Here is a 21,134-nt window from a genome sequence, read left to right as displayed (position 1 = left end):
CAATTTTCTTAGAAGTCATTTAATATCAGGAAAGCAGTTTAATTCATTTTTTGAGCTTGCTTTTGTTTGCATTGTCACACATTCGAAGATGTCTTTTACTTCTAGGCTCTCAAATGCACAATTAGTCTGGAAGTTGTAATATACCCAACATGTTTATGGGTTACATAGAAAATATATAGGCATCACAAAATAACACTTTTTTAAAAAAATTCATTTATTTATTTGAAAGTCAGAATTATAGAGAGTCAGAGGCAGAGAAAGAGGTCTTCCATGTGCTGGTTCACTACCCAAATGGCCGCAAAGACTGGAGCTGTGACCAGACCTTGGATGTTCTTCCAGGTCTCCCACGTGGGTTCAGGGGCCCAACGACTCACACCATCTTCTACGGCTTTCCCAGGCTGTAGCAGAGAGCTGGATCAGAAGTGGAGCAGCCGGGACTCAAACCAACGCCCGTATGGGCAACCAACTGCAGTTGGCGGTCTTACCCCCTACACCACAGTACCGGCCCCACAATAACACTTCGTTTGAGAACTTTCTTAAAAATGAACTTCAGGTCTAGAAGCATTTCATTAGTCTTGCTTGCTTGTCTTCCAGCACTGCTCACTCAGGTTCCTTACTCCTGCCCCAGTAGCTTCATACAAAGCTCCCTCATCACTACCACAGTGCAGCTCATTCCTGGCTGCACAGTAAAATCATCCAGAGACCTATAAAAATCTACTGATGCCTGGTGCTTCACCCTCAGTGAGGCTGCTCCTTCCCAGGTAAATTCACTATGTGATCTGATGGGCATCCTGTGCACTTCCACCAGAGCAAGTATTTTACTTTATTTACTTTTGGTATGTACTCATACAATTCTTTCAAAGAAAAGTTTCTACTTCTTACATAAACGGATGTAAAATCCATGGCATCCATATGACATCATGGAAATTAAACTATAACTCTCCCCATACACTTTGCAAGGGATGGTACTTAATATCATGAATCTGCATCTGTGATTAAACATCTGTAGAGCCCAACTTTGTCATTCGTAAAACAGGAACCACGTGATGATTAAGGAAAACAGCTCATACAAATTGTCAAAAACATGGTGGATAATCAATAAGTATGTGTTTAGGAAATCATTCAGTAAGACAGTAAGAGAAGATAAATATTCATCCTAGATATAAATAAGCAATATTAATTTCCCAGCAATAAGTAACCCCGCTTGGCATAAACAATAAAAGAGCATAATCTGTCCATAGTTCAGGACTCTAAACTTGAAAAGCTTCTTCCACGCATATCTTTAGCAACACGTAACCAACATGCTGGCCAGTCCACAGTCTCTCAGAGTAGATGCCTTCTTCATCTTCCCAGGCTGCAATACTTCTTTCCAGGCAACTCATATGCAAGGGAAATGCTCCTCACTCTGCTCAGATCTCACGCCACTCCCTTCTTAACACAGATCCATAAATCACTGCACACTGTATGTCCTCCCTGCCCCCACCTTGTGACCACCCTGCTCATCCTGCTCCAACTCCTGGATCTCCCCTAGTTCATCTCACTGCTGGATATTCCATCACTATGCACGGACTGAGTTGGACCAAACCTTTATGGGGCACTCTCGCACTTGGTAAGAGCCAAACATCAGGTTCTCCTCCACACACCACATCTTTCCAAACCCTCCATGCCCTCTATTCTTCAGGGACACCTGGGTGAGATGCCATCACCTCTCACAAATAGCTTTTCTCCCCAGGCAGGCTCACCCTTCTCAACATGGAACCTCTAGTTTACTTGGCACCTGCTAATAGTTCTTTGAAGTGTGTCTTTGTTATTTTGGGGCTACCATAACAGAGTACTGTAAACTGGCTAGCCTGTAAAAAATAGAAACTTTATTTTCTACTGTTTCAGGGGCTGCAGTCCAAGATCATAATGCCAGCAGATTCTGTGTCTGGTAAAGGCCTCATTCCTGGTTCACAACTGGCTGTCTCCCGTGTCCTCATAGGGCAGAGGGGCAAGAAAGCACCCTGGGATCTCCTCTGTCAGGACACTAATCTTATTAGGAAAGACTTCATGAGCAATCGCTTCCCAAAGACTCCACCTCTGAAGATCACCTTGAAGATTTGGAATCAACACATGTATTTTAGGAACATAATTAATCATCCAGTCTACAACAGACTGAAATGTTCAAAAAGAAAAGGAGATTCACTTCTTTTTAAAGGTATCATCTGCTAATATGTTTCTATATCAAAGTGATTTTTATGTGTATATGCCAAGTATGTATTTATACATATATACCTGTACATAAATATTGTTAACTGAAAAAATTTGTTACATGTTGATTCATAGGCACAAAGCAGACACTTCACTGAGGAGAATGTCAAATGACATAACTATCACATCTTAAACTTTTACCATACATATTTCATGGTTATAGTCACTCTTGTTTTCCCTGAGCACAAACCAAAGCAAACTAATTGAATACACTAAGCAGAAATACCTGCTCTCCAAAATCCTCTTCCCCCCACCCCAACATCATCACCAACAAAAAGTACTTTTTTTCTTCCCTCTATCAGTAGAAGCCAGCCTCATGGCTTTTTATTTCCTTTTTTCCTGAATCTCCCTTATTGCAAATATTATGGAAAGCAATTCAGCTTTGTTCCAGCTTCCACCTCCCAACTTACTTGCCAAAGCCCAAGATAGTGCTCAGGAAAAAAGTCTTAAAGCCACTAGGAATCCTCTCTTAAAATTCATCAGAAGTTATAAATGAAATTTCCCCACTGCCATAAGTGTGACACGAATGGCTGGGTATAATGGCACATGCCTGTATTATTAGCTACTTAAGAGGTAGAAACTGTGAGAGTGCTGAGCTCAAGGGTTTTGGCCTGCAGTGTATTCAGACTAAATATAGTAACATCATGTTAGGAAACCATAAAGAGATTTCTCATCAGCTTGGGAAAAATGCTTGAAAAGATGTCTCAGCACAACCATGGCAACCTTAATGCATTGCTTTCTTAAAATCCACTTATTTCATTTTCAATTCTGTGTTAAATGTTAAATTACTTTTTTCATTTTACGTTGCTTATTTGAGGAATTTACCGCAAATCTATAACAGAATAATAGCATATTTAGTTTTTACATATTTGTTAATTCATATTGCAGTGGATGTTCTATAATATATAACTTTCCATATTTGATTTATACTAGTTTTATATTCATATTATTATATATAATCAAATATCTTTGTGTTTGGCTTATAATATGTATATTTGTATATGAATCTTATATTTAATTCCAGATCATTTTTATTTATGTATTCCGGGTAATTTTAAGTCAAATTTGGATATTAACAGTGGTTTTTTTGATATTACAGAAAACAAAGACACACTGACATGCAAATACTGTTGTCAAATACCACTGTCATTCTGTACCTTACGGCAATTCACTGGGGCAATGAACCTTCCAAGATGAAAACAGAGCAGAACAAAACACACATGCTGCTTAAATCTCCCAAGGATGGCATTAAATCACCCATGTATGGCATTAAGTCACCCATGTATGGCAGAGCCCATTGGGAAAAAGAAGATTTCAGTGGGATATTTTAATGTTTTCAGATGACTCAACATTCCACAAAGGACAAATCTAAGATTTTTATAAGTATCTAATAATTTATACAAATCAAAGATATTATGCACTGCCATCTTTTATTCATCTCTTTGTAAATAAGGTATTACTTACAAGAAAATAGCAAAAAGATTGTGCTGCAAATTGCACTTGGACATATTGTCAACAGAAATTTGGGGAAATCCTTAAGGAAAAGAATATTATTTGGATAATGGTAGACACATCAAATGTAATACTCCAGTTTGTCAGAACAATCCATTACATTTATCAGAATAATAAAGCATGAAGGTTTCTAAAAAACACAGGATTGCTTAGATATGTGAAAAATAATACAACAAAATGAGTAAGTACATAAATTGATTAAGCTTAGATGTGCTGACATTTTCTTATTTAAACAGTGAAGTCTAATACTCTGGGGTCATTTATATAGCAATAATATGATTTATTAGTATTCAATTTTAATATTAGTAGTGAATGTGCTCATTTTAAAAGGTACATTTTAAAGCATAAAGATATCATTTATTTCTACAAAAGTAAACATTGTAAAGATGAAAAAAAGAGTGATCTTTGACATTTCTCACTTCATTTAGTGATTCTTATTTTCAATATCTAAGATGACAAGCACAATTGTTTAGAAAACAATTGCATGTTTAATTGAATAATTAATGATGAAATATGGATAATAAACAATAGCATTAGTGAATGAGATTCACTGAATATTTGTTGTCACAATGCTTTGTACTTTCCATGTATTAGTTCAATGAATTATCAGAGCCCTTAAATACTATTATCACATAAATGAAGAAAGTGAGATGGAGATGTTTAAAAGATTCTAAAATTCTTCAGTTTTAAAAAACATATATTTATTTTATTTAAAAAACAGAATTACAGAGAGAGGGAGAGGCAGAAGTCTTCCACCCACTGGTTCACTCCCCAGTTGGCCACAATGGCCACAGTTTTGCCAGGCCAAAGCCAAGAGTTAGGAGCTTCATCTAGGTCTCCCACATGGTTGGCAAAAACCTAAGTATTTGGGTTATCTTCTTTTCTTTTCCTAGGCACATTAGCAGGGAGCTGGTTTGTAAATGAACAGGTGGGACTCCAACCAGTGCCCATATGGGATGAAGGAATCACAAGTGGTGGCTTAACTTGCTATGCCACAATATTGGCTACAAATTTGTTATTGTTCTAACAACTTAGTGAAACTGAGGATAAACAAATGAGTCAATGTAAATAGGACATTTTAAAATCAGTCATATTTTGTAAACAATAAAACAGCCAGGAACTTGAGTCCATTCACGAAGTTTTGAAGATAAAACATACTTGAGATGTGAACTTTAAACAAAAAAGACATGGGTTGGGGGAGAGAGAGAGAGAGAGAGAAAGAGAGAGAGAGAGAGAAAGAGAGAGAGAGAGAGAGAATAATACAATATTCATCAACTTTAGTCAGATGTGGTCCACATAATTATCAAAGATTCTAAGCATCCTTCTCATTACAATTTTGTACACACGCTGAAAGCCAAGTACCTGGAGATTAATGCTCAGATCCTTACAACTCCATAACCAGAATGGTGTTGTCAAGTCTACGTCATTGCAAATCACTTCTCTAAACCACTGGGGGAAGTGTAGGGAGTGTTCTTTACATTGTGGATTTTTTTTTCCCTGGGGAACTTCATTTTCTTCAGGAAGTTTCCTTCCATTTCACATGTAAGTAGCAGCCCCATCAGCAGTGTCCGACTCTGGAGAGAGGAGTGTAAGGATCTCATCTTTCGCTCTATAGACTAGAAATTAATTTGGCTTGCAGTTCCTCCCTCATCATCTGAGATGGATGCATAATGGAGAGTTTCAATGAAACAGAATGATGATTTCATGTATAGATTTTTATTGGGTCGAGTATTTAATATATACAAAAACATTAAAATTCACTAAAACAGTACTCAAACTTACATGTTATTATTTGCTTATAATTTTTTTTTTGGACAGGCAGAGTGGATAGTGAGAGAAAGAGACAGAGAGAGAGGTCTTCCTTTTGCAGTTGGTTCACCCTCCAATGGCCGCCGCGGCTGGCGCACTGCGGCCGGTGCACCACGCTGATCCGAAGGCAGGAGCCAGGTGCTTATCCTGGTCTCCCATAGGGTGCAGGGCCCAAGCACTTGGGCCATCCTCCACTGCCTTCCCAGGCCACAGCAGAGAGCTGGCCTGGAAGAGGGGCAACCAGGACAGAATCCGGCTTCCCTACCGGGACTAGAACCTGGTGTGCCGGCGCCGCTAGGTGGAGGATTAGCCTATTGAGCCGCGGTGCCGGCTATTTGCTTATAATTTTAACTCTCTCTAAAAGTTGTTAATTAAAGAATATTAGACTTACAAATAGTATGGAAAGAACGTATAGAACAGCTATATATTTTACAGTTTCCCAAAATATTAACATGTGCCACAATTGTATAATTTTCAAATAACATTGATATAATACTATTAAAAGCTGCTTGTATTATTCTGCTCATGTTAGCCTACCAAAATAAAAGCTTGAATAATGGGCATTCATTTTATCACAGCCTGAGAATCCAAGATCAAGGAGCCAGCCTTGGTGGCTGGGGAGTGGCCTTCCCTAGGTTTTAGATAGCTGCCTTCCCTCTATATGTACATGGCTTTTTCTCAGTGCATGATTAAAGAGAAAGCTCTCTAGTACCTCTTCTTATCAGGGCACTCATCTTATTGATCAGGGTCCTACTCTTCTGACCTCACTTAACTCTAAATTCCTCTTTACTCCAAATACAGCTGCACTTCAACATATTAATTTTGAGGTATATAATATTCAGTCCATAGCACCATTAATCAATTAAATTCTTACAAATACAACCACATAACAAATCTAGGCTAGCAAATTCCATTTAATTGTTATGTCTCACTTGTCTTCCATTTGGAACAATTCCATTTGGAACATTTTGCAAAGTTTCATGAGAATTTCAAAAAGTGCTAACAAATCATTTCACAGAATATCCTGAAATTTGGGCTTGTGTTAGTTTCTCATATTTAGATAGTGGTTATAAATTTTTGGCATGATGTGACAAAATTATCATGCCATTCGCAAAACAACATACCAAGGAGTAGAGGATGTCAATATGTGTCAGTAATGATGAAATTAACTGGATGATCTGAGTAAGGCAATACCACATTTCTAAACTGTAACATTCAGGGGAGATAAACAGAGACCATGCAACATGTCCTGTTGCTCATTATACTTTCATCTCTAATTTCAGCACCTGTCAGTGATTCTTGCCTGCAGCAATTATTACTATGGTGATTGCCCAATGATGATTTTACTATTCCTTTTGTTCCTTTTAAGTTAGAATTTTCCAGTCAGAAAAAACTGTCCTTTTTCTTTCATGCATTTATATATTCAATTGTCCATTTACATCAATCTGTACTCATAGACAGTCATTCCATTTTATGGGTTATAATGAATTAGTGCTATTATTCCCTTTCACATTATCCTAAAATTTGGTCATTTTGAGCCCCTTCAAATTGACTCCTGTGTTCTTCTAATTTGCTTCCATAATGTTTTATAAAGTAGACTACTTTTTAGAATGGCCTAGTATTTACAGAAAAATATTAAGAAATACTAGTTACCCCATATCCTATACCCACTTTACCTCATTATCAATATCTTACATTTATTGTGAAACCTTTGGTGTTGTTGTTATTTGTATAGATTGTTATCTTAATAGCATAGTTTATTCATTAGTCTTTAATTTTCATTTAATGTCTCTTTTTTATTTCACAAGCACATCCAGAATATCCAGAAAGACACATTAATTTAATCAGCATGTGCCCTTGTTCCTCTCAGCTGACAGAGCTGGAAAATGTGCGTGTCTGTGTATATATATATATATATATATACTGATATATGTATGTATCATATATCAGTATATATATATATATACACACACACACAAGAGGTCTTCAAAAAGCTCACAGCAAATTGTTTTAATTTCTTTTCCCTGAATTTTTGAAGGCTCTTCAATTGTTATCCTTTGCTATCTGTATTAAAATAAATATGAATTTATACTTATGCCTCTAACAGTAACCCATTACTAAATGGATTACTTTCATCTCTTCTCCTTGCTTATCTGTAACCTTTGACACCAAAAGAGGAAATCTCATTCTGACTATCCACCATCCACTTACTTAATTTTTCAAGTCTAATATACTAAGAAAGTAATATCAGGATTATTGAGCCATAGTGCTACGTGAAATGAGAGTAGAGTGGTTACATGTAGTTGGCTTTGCCTTTAGACTTACATACTTATTCATTACGATCATTAGTTAGGTCAGCATTTACCCCCTTTCTCTTCACTGAAGTAATTTAATAGTTCATAACATACACTCTCTAGTCGCAATCTCTATTCCTTACTGAGATCCCCTCTCTCCTAAATGATTTCTAAGTTGCTATCACTAAGATAAACTATCAGTGCTGTAAAGGTCTGTGGGTTTTGATACATACAAACTCTCAGAAGAGCACCACTGCAATGTACACAGTAGTCTTAACTGCCTAAAAAATTCCATTTAGTCACCTACTCCACTCTTACTGTCGCCACAGTACTCTAGCAAACACTCCTCATTTTGTTGTCTTTGCAGTTTTACCTTTTCAGAATGTTGTGTAACTAGCATCAGATTGCTTGTAACTTTAAAAAATTAGTTGTTTCATTTAACAATATGCACTTAGGATTCATCCATATCTTCCTGTGCCTTGGTAGCACAATTCTTTCTATTGCTGGTATTTTACAGAATCGATTCACATTCACCTATTAAATGACATGTTGGTTGCTTCCATAATTGAATTTTGCCATACATTTTTTCTGGAATATCGACATACACTTTTATCAACATTGTTAGCCAATGCCCTTATATTTTAATCTGCTTCATTAAAACAATTTATTGGGGTCATTGACTCAACAGTTAAGATGCTGCTTGTGGCATCCACATCTCACATCAGAGTGCCTGAGTTTGAGGCTGCTTCAGCTTCAGAACCAGCCTCCTGCTAATCCACATAGTAGGAGACAAAATATTATGGCTCAAGTACTTGGGTTCCTGGAAGATCTCATTTTGTCTGCCTCTGTGTCTCTGTTTCTCTGCTTTTCTAATAAAATGAAAATGACGTTTTTAAAATAGAAATGGATGTATTTTAAAAGTTATTTTATAAAATTAATAAAACTATACATATATATTCAATTGACAAAAATATGCTGTATGACATGAATTTTTTAAAATAGGTTGTATTTGAATCGCAGACAGAGAGAGACAGAGAAAGACACAGACACAAAAAGTTCGCATCCTCTGGTTCATTATTCGAGTGCCTGCTATAGCCAGAATTGAGCCAGAATCTCACATTGGTAGCAGAAACCCAACTACTTGAACCCTCATTTGCTCTCTTCCTTGGAGTGCATTAGGAAGGAGTTGGAATTCTATCTCTTCATTCATAAACAAACACAAATTGATTCCCTATCTTGATCATTGTAAAGAATGCTGAAATAGACATGTCCTCTTAATTCCACTCTGTCCATACCTTAAAAATACAGCTTATACACTGAATTTTTAAATTTGGCTTCTTTCATGTCAACTGTCTTCCATACCTGAGTTCTGTACGAATTGATTAATCAAATATATGAATGAACGAATGAGAGGTTGAAATATCACTTTGTTTTATTGATAAAATTTAGAGTAAAAGATGCAACTTATAACTGCAGACTTATATCTCCAAATGACTGCCAGAATTAGCTATGTGTCTGCCAGCCACAGGAGTTGATGGAAAATACTGGACTTCCTTCAGAGACAGATTCCTTCCCTAACAGGGCAGAAAGGAGCAGAACACATAGACTGCTATTGTTTAGATTATTGAATAAAAAAGATTAGGAAAGATGTGTGCATTTCTGATTCCTTATTCTCACTTACTGTCTGTCATAGGCTCTAGTGACCCTGGATGAAAAGTACATAAGGTCTAAGGCTTGAAGTTAAGTCTAAACACACACCTGGTATAGCAATCCTACTGCATAACAGAGGCTGTGGCAAACTGCTGGGGGTAAGAAGCTCGTGCTAGAGCAGTGTACGTGATATCTAAAGCCACTTCTGCACATCATTATTCCTTTGCAAAATGCATCTATTTGCTATCTCTCTGTGTACTACATGGTGATATTTAAGGAGGACAATGCATAACACTCCTCTTTCCCACCCTTCTCCATCATGATCTTTTTTTTTTTTTTTTGACAGACAGAGTGGACAGTGAGAGAGAGCGACAGAGAAAGGTCTTCCTTTACTGTTGGTTCACCCTCCAATGGCTGCTGCGGCCGCCGCGCTGATCCGAAGCCAGGAGCCAGGTGCTTCCTCCTGGTCTCCCATGCAGGTGCAGGACCCAAGCACTTGGGCCATCCTCCACTGTACTCCCGGGGCACAGTGAGCTGGACTGGAAGAGGAGCAACTGGGACAGAATTTGGTGCGCCAACCAGCACTAGAACCCGGGGTGCCGGCACCGCAGGCGGAGGATTAGCCAAGTGAGCCGAGGCGCTGGCCCCATCATGTTCTTAAGATAAAGGAATATGGAAAGCAACTATCACCTTTTTTGCATAAAATGATGATTTTAGTAGGCTAGGAAACCAACAGTGTGCTTACTGCATATCCACTCAAGCAGACCCCAGGACATATGGGCAGAATTCTAACCTTGCTTGGATGAGAGAAGTGAAGAACACTTGGTCTCCTAGCAGAATGATTCCTAGGAGAAATGGGAGAAACTCAGTTGAAAATACACCATTAATTCTGCCCTAATTTATCAATCAAATTATACATGCTTGCCCAGACAAACTGAATGAGGGGAAAAGGAGAAACTAGAAGTTCTTAGAAAAATATCTCCTCATGAATGTTAGAATTAGATATTCACTGACTACAAACTCATTTTATTTTCAAATTTCTTTGCATGAATTATGTCATACTTTTGTCACATAAATGTTTCCCACAGAAAATATTGTCAATTTAATAATGAGAACAAATAGTGGCTTAGTAAAAGGACACTAAAGAAGAAATTCATGAACTCAATTTCTAGCTCATTACAGTACATTGGCCAGTCATATAACCTTGGGCAACTAGAAAATGAAAAAAGTGATACTCTCCATCTTACAGGTTGTTGTGCAAATCCAATGAGTTGATACATGTGAAAAACAAGCTGTTATTATTATCTGTACATTTCTCCTAGTTTTAATAGTTTTATTGTTTCTTTCTATCTGCCATAAGATTACTTCATCAAGCTTTCAAAGAATTCTTTTATTTTTGTTTGCTTTATTTTATTAAATTGCCTCTAATCATCATTTACTTCTTTTAGGTGTATTTTAAGTTAAACTTTAATATGTCATTAATTTACTATCTTCATTTTTTTAAGATTTACTTTATTTATTTGAAAGTCAGACTTACAGAGATGGGTAAAGACAGAGAAATCTTCTATCCACTGGTTCACTCTCCAAATGGCCACAAAAATGGCTGGAACTGAGCCAATCTGAAGCCAAGAGTCAGAAGCTACTTCTGAGTCTCCCAAGTGAGAGCAGGGGGCTGGTTTCCCAGGTACATAAGCAGGGAGCTGGATTGGAAGTGGAGCAGCTGGGACTTAAACCTGCACCCATATGGGATGCAGGTGCTGCAGGCTGGAGCTTTAACCCACTGTGTCACAGCACAAGCCTCATATCTTCACATTTTTAAATAGCTAAATTTGTTATACATTTTTCTCCAAATTACATTTTAGAGTCATTCTGAAGTTTTTAGAATATCATATTTTCATTGCTGTTCTATTTTTAATTAATCGTAATTTCTAGAACAGCTTTTTGCCCCTGGCTTTCTTAAAAAATCTTTTACTTTCTTTTTTTAAAATTTTTTTATTTATTTTATTTGAAAGTCAGAGTTACACAGAGAGAAAAGGAGAGGCAGAGAGAGGAAGAGGGAGAAAGAGATCTTTCATCCACTGGTTCACTCCCCAATTGGCCGCAACGGCTGGAGCTGCACCAATCTGAAGCCAGGAGGAGTTTCTTCCAGGTTTCTTTTGTAGGTGCAGGGGCCCAATGACTTGGGCCATCTATCTACTGCTTTCCCAGGCTATAGCAGAGAGCTGGATTGGATGGGGAGCAGCCGAGACTCGAACTGGAGCCCTTATGGGATGCTGACATTGAAGGCGGTAGCTTTACCCACTACACCACAGCGCTGACCCTACTTTTAATTTCTAAACATGCCAAATTATTTTATTGTTTTGTTTCTCACTCTCTTGAACCTATTTCCAGTTTTAATACTGAGCTTATAGATGAAGGTACCACTGATTGTGTTTTGTATGTTGTATTTTGTAAAAACAAATGATTTAAAATTGTCAGCATTTTCTATCAGTAAATGGTAGTTATCTCTTTTTCAGGAAATTTATGAATAAATCTCTAAGCATGTGAATTTTACTCTTATAGCCTTAAACATTAGTACTTTGATGTACTAATAATTTTGATATTATGCTAAATGTATTGCCTATTCTTCACTCAAAGTACTTAAATTTGCAAAGCCATGTGATTGAAAATATAAAATGGCCTTATGAGAAAATTTCATTAGATTGAATTTTCTAGTATCTATTTTAAAGCTAAAATAAAAATTTTGCTCTACTTAGATAACAGGACTATTTAAAATTATTATTAGGGAATTTCCATTCATTTTTTAAAATATTCCTATTGAAATTTATAAGAAACACAAAAAATCTTTCATAATTATTGAGTGTAAAGAAATTTTAAAATACTTTCTTATTAATATACAAAACCAATAAATATATGAAACCAATAAATGTATGAAAAGTAAACTTGGTTTTTAAATTCTTATGAGGACATATGATATTATAAAATTAAAAAAAAAAGAAAAAAGAATGAATGTCTCTGTGTATCAGTATTGCTGCAAATACAGTTTTGTAAAACTTTGTTTTATACCTTTATCAAACCAATGGTTAAGAATGCCATATTAGTATAGTTTTAATGATATGTGATTACTTTAAATTGTACTGTATATGGGTGAAATGATGATTTTTTTCCATTCAATTGTTGTGTATAGCCATTACCTATAGTTCACTAAGCTGGGGTATTATTGTTTTTATTTGCTAAACTTATTTGGTGAAATAGTAAGCCTTCTTACTTAATTAATTTTAAAATATATTTTCTCTAAAAAAGGAAAAAAAGGGAAAGGGAAAGAGAGTAGGAGAAAGGATGGAGGGAAGACAGGAATAACATTATGTTCTATTCTTAGAATTATATCTACAAAGCACATTGACTCTGTTAAAAACTAATTAAGAATTAAAAGAAAAATAAAAATAAAATGAAAAAATCCAGAAGTTCCATGTTTATCATCTTTAAAGCAGAGTAGGAATCTAAAAATCTTTAATATTTTTTCCTTTTTAAAAATATTTATTTTTTTGAAAGGCAGAGTGACGAAGAGGAGCTCTTCAGTCTGCTGCTTCACTCCCAAAATAGTCACAAAAGCCAGGACAGCTCAGGCTGAAGCAGGAGCCAACAACTCTGGATTGGCGCCGCGTGCTGGCCGTAGAGGCCATTTGGGGGTGAACCAACGGAAGGAAGACCTTTCTCTCTGTCTCTCTCTCTCACTGTCTACCTCTACCTGTCAAATAAATTAAAAAAAACTTTTTTGGAGAATTCTTGCTTGTATGGACTTCAATTTTTTGCACCAAAATACACTTTAGTTTATTTTCCATGAACATTTTGAAATATTCTGCATATTAATGAGACTATCCAAATATGATGCACTTTTCTTAATGACAAATTGAAATGTTGATTTAGCAGAAAAATAAAATAAAACACTTTAAATATGTAAACTGCAAATGAACACTCAAATTTCCCTTGTTACTCAATCTGTAAGACTCATTCTCATATTCTCACTTTGCTTGGTTTTAAACATTTCCTTATTAAGCTGGCACCTGAGACCTGGCAGAGTCTTCACTACTACATGTTGGATTTCCCTGAGCCTCCTGTTGTCCACTTCACCGGTGTTCCATTTGAACCCTTTTGTCAGATATTCCTAATACCATGTAGATCCCTGGATTGAAAACTACTTACTTCCTAATTTTCAGAAAGTCACCTGAAACAGGTTTTTCCTCCCCAAATTTCTTTGATTTTATAGAAAGCAGTCTTACTCCCTCATGGAACAGCTGTGACTCAAACCAGTGCAAACAGAGCACATCGGCAGTGCAGGCAGCAGCTTTACCCACTAAGCCACAGGGCTGGCCAGTCTACAGGACTTTCACTGAAGAATTAATTACAATTCTTCTCAAGCTATGCAAAACAATGTAAAGGGAGCAAAATCTCCCAAACTCCTTCTATGAGCTAGCATCACCTTAATTCCTAAGCCAGAAAGAGATGCAACAGAGAAAGAAAACTACAAACCAATGTTCCTGATGTACATAGATGCAAAATCCTCAGGAAAATACTAGCCAATGAAATCCAACAATACATCAGAAGGATCATTCAGCAGGATCAAGTGGGATTTATCCCTACTATGCAATGATGGTTCAACATTCACAAATCAATAATGGTGATACATTACATTAAAAAACTGAAGAACAAAAATCATATGATTATCTCAATAGATGCAGAGAAAGCATATGATAAAATATGATATCCTTTGATGATAAAAACTTTAAGCAAGCAGCTATAGAAGGAATATTCCTCAATATAATCAATGCAACTTATGACAAACCCATGGCCAGCATCCTATTGAATGGGGGAAAAGTTGGAAGCATTCCCACTGAGATCCAGAACCAGACAAGGATGCTCACTCTCACCACTGCTATTCAATATAATCCTGGAAGTTTTAGCCAGAGCCATTAGGCAAGAAAAATAAATCAAATAGATACAAATTGGGAAGGAGGAAATCAAGCTATCCCTATTTGCCGACGATATGATTCTTTATTTAGGGGATCCAAAAGACTCCACTAAGAGACTATTGAAACTCATAGAAGAGTTTTGTAAAGTAGCAGAATATAAAATCAATCGACAAGAATCAATAGCCCTTTTATACATAGACAATGCCATTGCTGAGAAAGAACTTCTAAGACCAGTCCCACTCAAAATAGCTGCAAAAAATCAAATGCCTTGCAATAAATTTAACCAAGGATGTCAAAGATCTATATGATGAGAATTATAAAACATTAGAGAAAGAAATTAAAGAAGATACAAAAACATGGTAAAACCTTCCATGTTTATGGATTGGAAGGATCAATATAATCAAAATGTCCATACTACCAAAATCAATTTACAGATTAAATTTAATCCCTATGAAAATATCAGATATTCTCAGATCTAGAAAAAATGATCCTGAAATTCATATGGAAACACAGGAGATCTCGGATAGCTAAAGCAACCTTATACAACAAAAACAAAGCCAGGGACATCACAATACCTGACTTCAAGATATACTCTAGGATGTTTATAATCAAAACAGCCTGGTACTGGCACCAAAACAAATGTATAGACCAATGGAACAGAATAGAAAATCTAGAAATCAATCCACACATCTACAACCAACTTCTCTTTGACAAAGGAACCGAAATCAGTCCCTGGAGTAAAGACAGGCTCTTCAACAAATGGTGCTGGGAAAACTGGATCTCTGTGTGCAGAAGTATGAAGAGCCTTACCTTACACCTTATACAAAAAAATCTACTCAATATGAGTCAAAGACCTTAATATGCTCCAAGATCATCAAATTACTAGAGGATATTGGAGAAGCTTTGCAAGACCTTGGCATAGGCAAAGACTTCGTGGAAAAACCCCAGAAGCACAGACACAAAGCCAAAATTGACAAGTAGGTTACTTCAAGCTCAGATGCTCTGCACTGTAAAAGAAACACTCGGCAAATTGAAGAGGCAACTGACAGAATGGGAGAAAATATTAGAAAACTGCAATTGATAAAAGGATTAATATCCAGAATCTACAAATAGCTCATGAAACTCAATAAGAGCAAAGTGAAAAATCCAGTTAAGAAATTGGCAAAGTACTGGAACAGGAATTTTCAACAGAGGAATTCAAATGGCCTTCAGATACATTAAAAATTGCTCAGGATCACTTGCCATCAGGGGAATCCAAATCAAAGCCACAATGAGGCTTCACCTCACCCCAGTTAGAATGGGTCTCATACAGAAATCAACAAACAAGAAATTCTGGCGAGGATGTGGGAGACAAAGTACTCTAATACACTGTTGGTGAAAATGTAAACTAGTGCAGCTACAATGGAAGATAGTATGGGGACACCTCAGAAATCTGAATATAGACGTACCATATGACCCAGGCACCCATCCCCTGGGAATTTACCCAAATTAAAAGGAAATCAGCAAATGAAAGAGTGATCTGTACCCCCATGTTTATTGCAGCTCAAATCACTATAGCTAAATATGAAATAAGCCAGATGTCCATCAAATGAAGACTGGAAAAAGAAATTATGGTATATGCACACCATGGTATACTACCAGTGGTAAAAAAAAAAATAAAATCTGTTGTTTGCAACAAAATGGATGCAACTGGACGACATTATGCTTAGTGAAATAAGCCAGTCCCAAAAAGACAAATACCATATAGTCTCTATGACTTATGGCAACTTATAAAAGGTAAACTCAAGAGGTGAAATTGACACTTTGAGATGTGATGCTTTTGAACAGCCCTTGACTCAATTATTGAGGAACAGTGTTTTTTGTTTGTTTTTTTCTTCATACCATTTGTTGAGATATTTATTTAGTGTAGGGTTAAACTTATGAGTATAATAACTGAAAATAGATGTTTGTATAAAACAAGAATGTGAATAGAACAGGGAGGAGAAAAAGGGGTGGGCGTGTGGGAGAAGGTAGAGTAGGGCGGAAAGAATCACTATGTTCCTAAATTTGTGTATATTAAATGCATGAAGTTTGAATACTTTAAATAAAAGGTTTCTAGGTTAAAAATCATAATAAATTCATCCCTTTGTTTTTTAAACTAGGCATTTAGCATTCTGCAGAATGGAAACTTCATGATACCATATTTCAAAGCATACAACATTTTAGTAAATAAAACAGCCTGAGTCTGACATAAAACACAACACATAGATCAAGGGAACAGAACAGAAATACAAGAAGTTAAACCACAACATATTGTTAGCTCATTTTTGACAAAGTCAAAGAACATACATTGGATAAAAGACAGTCTTTTCAATAAATGGTAATGGCAAAACCGGTTATACATATATAGAGAAGGATTTAAATCCCTTTCTTGCACCATCTATCAAAAAGAAATCAACTCAAGATAAATTAAAGATCTAGATGTAAGACCTTTAACTGTGAAACTGCTGAAAGAAAATATAGGGAAGGCACTTCAAGACATTGGCATAGGCGCGATTTCTTGGATAAGACCCAAAAGTACAGGCAACAAAAGCAAAACTAGACAAATGAGATTTTATCAAACTCAGACACTTCTGCACAGCAAAGAAAATAACCAAGAGTGAAGAGACATTCAGTAGAACACTATAGAATATTATTCAACTATAAAAATGAGTGAAAGAATGAAATCTCATTATTTGCAGCAAAATCTATGGAATTGCAGGACGTAGCATTAAGTGGAATAAATCAGATGCAAAATAACAAATATAGGATGTTGTCCCTCATATCTTGGAAATATGTTTAAAAAAAAACCCTCAATCTGAACACAAAATAGTGATTACTAGAGACTGAAAAGGGTAAGATGTAAGAGCAAGTTCAGAAATCAGAGCTACTATTACTCAGCATGGTGGGGATACTGTAGCTTGCAATGCTCTAGCCTATATTCTATGAACAAATAAAAGAAAGAGGCTTCAAATCTCCAAAGAATGGGAAATATTGATTACCCTGTTTTGTTAATTCACATTACATTCATTGTTGAAATGTACTGTAGCCCATAAATATTTATAATTATTGCTTTTTTTTTTAGAAAATTCTGTGGAGATAACCTTTTAGATGAATGTTTACATTGATAATAGTATTGTAAACTCTTCTTTGGCTTTCAAAAATGCCTTCTAATAATAATAATTCCAAAAAAAAAACCAAAATTAGACAGCAATGCATTGAGAAAATCATGGAACTTAAACACTAAATCGTACTACTTTATCATATTATTCAGACATATATTCTATAAAAGAGTTGGATGGATTCAAACTTCAAATTTTTGCACATAGTTGTTTTTGTGCTAAAAGCTTGTAAAGATCTCATTTAGAAAATTTTCACATGTGTAAAAAGATGAAGCTGTGTTATGAACAGACGATACGCAGGGCAATCAATATTAATTCTTTTGCTTTGGATTTTGCGAGAAATCCAGAAATAATTGAGCATGTGGCAATGAAACCCTCAACTGTGTTTAAATCAATGAAAATAATGTAAAATTAAGAATTAATTTGATGAGAGATTCAGGCAAAGTGCTTCAACATGTCTATTAAGACGACATTTAAATAAACTCAGAGAAGTGTTACACATTTTTAAGGTATTAGCACAGCTAATACAGAAGGAATTATTAATCTTGGAAACTCAGTTCTTCCCTTTGGATGCTAGACAAAGAAATTTTGTGAAAAATTGAGACAAATGAGTTGAGCCTGCCTTGAATTCTGGTCATTAATAAAACATTTTATTACGATACAGAAGCAATGAGTAAGCATAAAGAGATAAACTCACGGATCAAAACTCTGGCGGTGCAGTCCAGAAGGGGCCATACGATCTCTTCTGGTCTGAAATTTTAGTACGTAAATGTACACAACTAAGAAGAGGATACAAAGAGGGAATTGACATGAATTCCATAGTGAATAAGAAGTATGTAAGAAATATTAGCAGTTTCTTGTTGACATTTATTTTTCCCACAGATGTGAAACAGTGTGTTAGGGGAAATATTTTCTACTTCTTTCTATTTCTTGACAGTATTATTGCAGTATCCAAATGCAAATACAAAATATAGACCACGGAACCTGGGGAGCATATGTTATGCCAGCATGTGTATTCACGGGATGCTAACCTGGTGCAAATTATGAGGCACCAGATGATCGAGATAAGCTAACACAAATCTGCAATGGCTGTCACTTGAATTTCTGTTTCTACTGTGTTGATTTTAGTTTAGTTTAGAAAAACTCGATACTTTCAAACCCAAATCTTCTGAATTTTGAGAATATATCTTAACTTCCGTATTTTTGTTAGTGTTTAAATGAGTTTTCCTTCAATTTCCATGCTCTATAAAAGTATTTTTTATCAAATACCAACTTCCTAAGTGTTTAATCATATCTGTTCCTAATTTAGGTATAGGGAATATTACATTTGATATTATACCTGTCCAGAAAGCTACCAAAATTATAGTACGTCTAAAACATGTGGCAAATTATATATAGAAAATAGGCATGCAATAGATAGAAAAAATGTAATATGAAGCATTGACAATAGAAATGTACTTGTTTTGTCAACTCTTATTAATTACTCTTCTATGCTGTATCAATTTATATTAATTTATGTATGTTTGAGCAAGAGCAGTTTCCCAAATACAGATCAAGTGGTGCTTGATGACAGAGATAAATTTCAGTGTCTAAGATTCATATTTAGGTAAACAATTATATTAAAACTTCAGGGACCGGCCAGTGCCGTGGCTCAATAGGCTAATCCTCCACCTGTGGTGCCGGCACATCAGGTTCTAGTTCCGGTTGGGGCGCCGGATTCTGTCCCGGTTGCTCCTCTTCTAGTCCAGCTCTCTGCTGTGGCCCAGGAGTGCAGTGGAGGATGGCCCAAGTGCTTGGGCCCTGCACCCGCATGGGAGACCAGGAGAAGCACTTGGCTCCTGGCTTCGGATCAGCATGGTGCGCAGGCCGCAGCACGCGGGCTACAGCAGCCATTGTGGGGTGAACAAACGGAAAAGGAAGACCTTTCTCTCTGTCTCTCTCACTGTCCACTCTGCCTGTCAAAAAAAAAAAAAAAAAACCTTCAGGAATCCATGATGTTTAAACTATTTAGATTTAAAATTCACTGTAGTTAATATTCTTGACTAACTATGTTAATAATAATAATAAATACATATATGTTAGGTAGATTTTGCAATATATTAATCATTTTTTATATATAACAACAATGTAATTTGTGGGATTATCTTTTCAGAAGTTATAATTTCATGATTGGTTGTTCCCCACGTTCTTCATAATTATTTCATATCTTATTTAGTTCTCTTTCCATTGTTCTGAGGAATCCAAAAGCAGGCTATGTTACTTGACCTGTATTAAAGTGCCTCTTTACTTTATAGGAAATTTGACTTGTTCTTCAAACTGACTCTCCTCATCATTGAGCTCTATATGCAAGTGATTAAGTGTGTTTTTTAATGGTAAAGATGGCTTTGTGGCCGTCTAAGTCATCCCTGAATCAAACTCTGCCAACCACTTTTAATGCCCTGCTTCCCTTTCTCCAAGCTCCAATACATGTATCTAAGGAAGATATTTGCAAGGAATAATTGTTGAGCAGCAGTCAAAGCATGTTTTTTTGCAAAAAGATTTATTTATTTGAAAGGCAGTATTAGAGAGAGAGGGAGATACAGTCACTAAAAAAAAGTGATTTAGGAAAGAAAAAGTGGAAATTTCCTGAAGGCAAGAAGGGAGAAACAACCTTTCCTTTGGTGAACGACATCAAGACTGTCGGCATGGCTGCTGAGATAAGGATAATTTTCTCCTAACCCCTATGAATTTTTAATTAACTTAAAATAAACCATTTGTTTCTCAGAGCAAATGAAATGTTACATTTTTCGGTGACACATGCTGTGACCCATACTATTAATGTGTGTGGTGCTTTTCAAACTGAAGGGATATAAGTGGCCCCAAGTCTGGCTCAAACAGTTCTCAAACTTCTGAATCATCTTTCTGGGCAAAAAGACATCAGGAAGCTATAGACCTTTACTGTAATAAGAATTCTGTGACACAGTTAGGTGTCTCTGATTGTATAATACCTCATCATGATGGGACAATAAAATAGTATTGAAATACAATCAGATATAATTGAGGTTGTTAGCCCCAAACTCATTATAATGCATCATTAATATTTATATCCTTCCATTCGTTTCAAAATTTTCACCTTTCTTACAAAAGGCTCAGATTTGAAAATATCATTGCTACAGATGAGGAAAGGGCTAAGGGGAATTCACAGTTCTGAATATTGTATGGCTAAATGGCTAAAATTTCACTTACCCAGTGAGTTTTTGCAATGCATCTAGCACAAAATGTTATCCTGTCATTCTGACTCACCGATTAAGCCAAAATTTACAGTTTCCTGGGGGAAGATGAAGAATTCACAACATTGAAAATAAAGCCTTGGAATTCTAAATGAGAAGAGAGGAAGAAAATTGCATTCTATTGAACAAAACACTAAAACAAAGAAAAGCATGGTAACTACTAGCCAAAGGAATTAGATACTTTTACCTTTTGTAATTGGAAAAATAACTAGGACAAATGCAAACTTGAGAAGAGGATAA

This window comes from Oryctolagus cuniculus, chromosome 5 (genome assembly GCF_964237555.1).
Source record: "Oryctolagus cuniculus chromosome 5, mOryCun1.1, whole genome shotgun sequence".
NCBI classification, from domain to species: domain Eukaryota; kingdom Metazoa; phylum Chordata; class Mammalia; order Lagomorpha; family Leporidae; genus Oryctolagus; species Oryctolagus cuniculus.
This window is presented reverse-complemented; position numbering follows the sequence as displayed.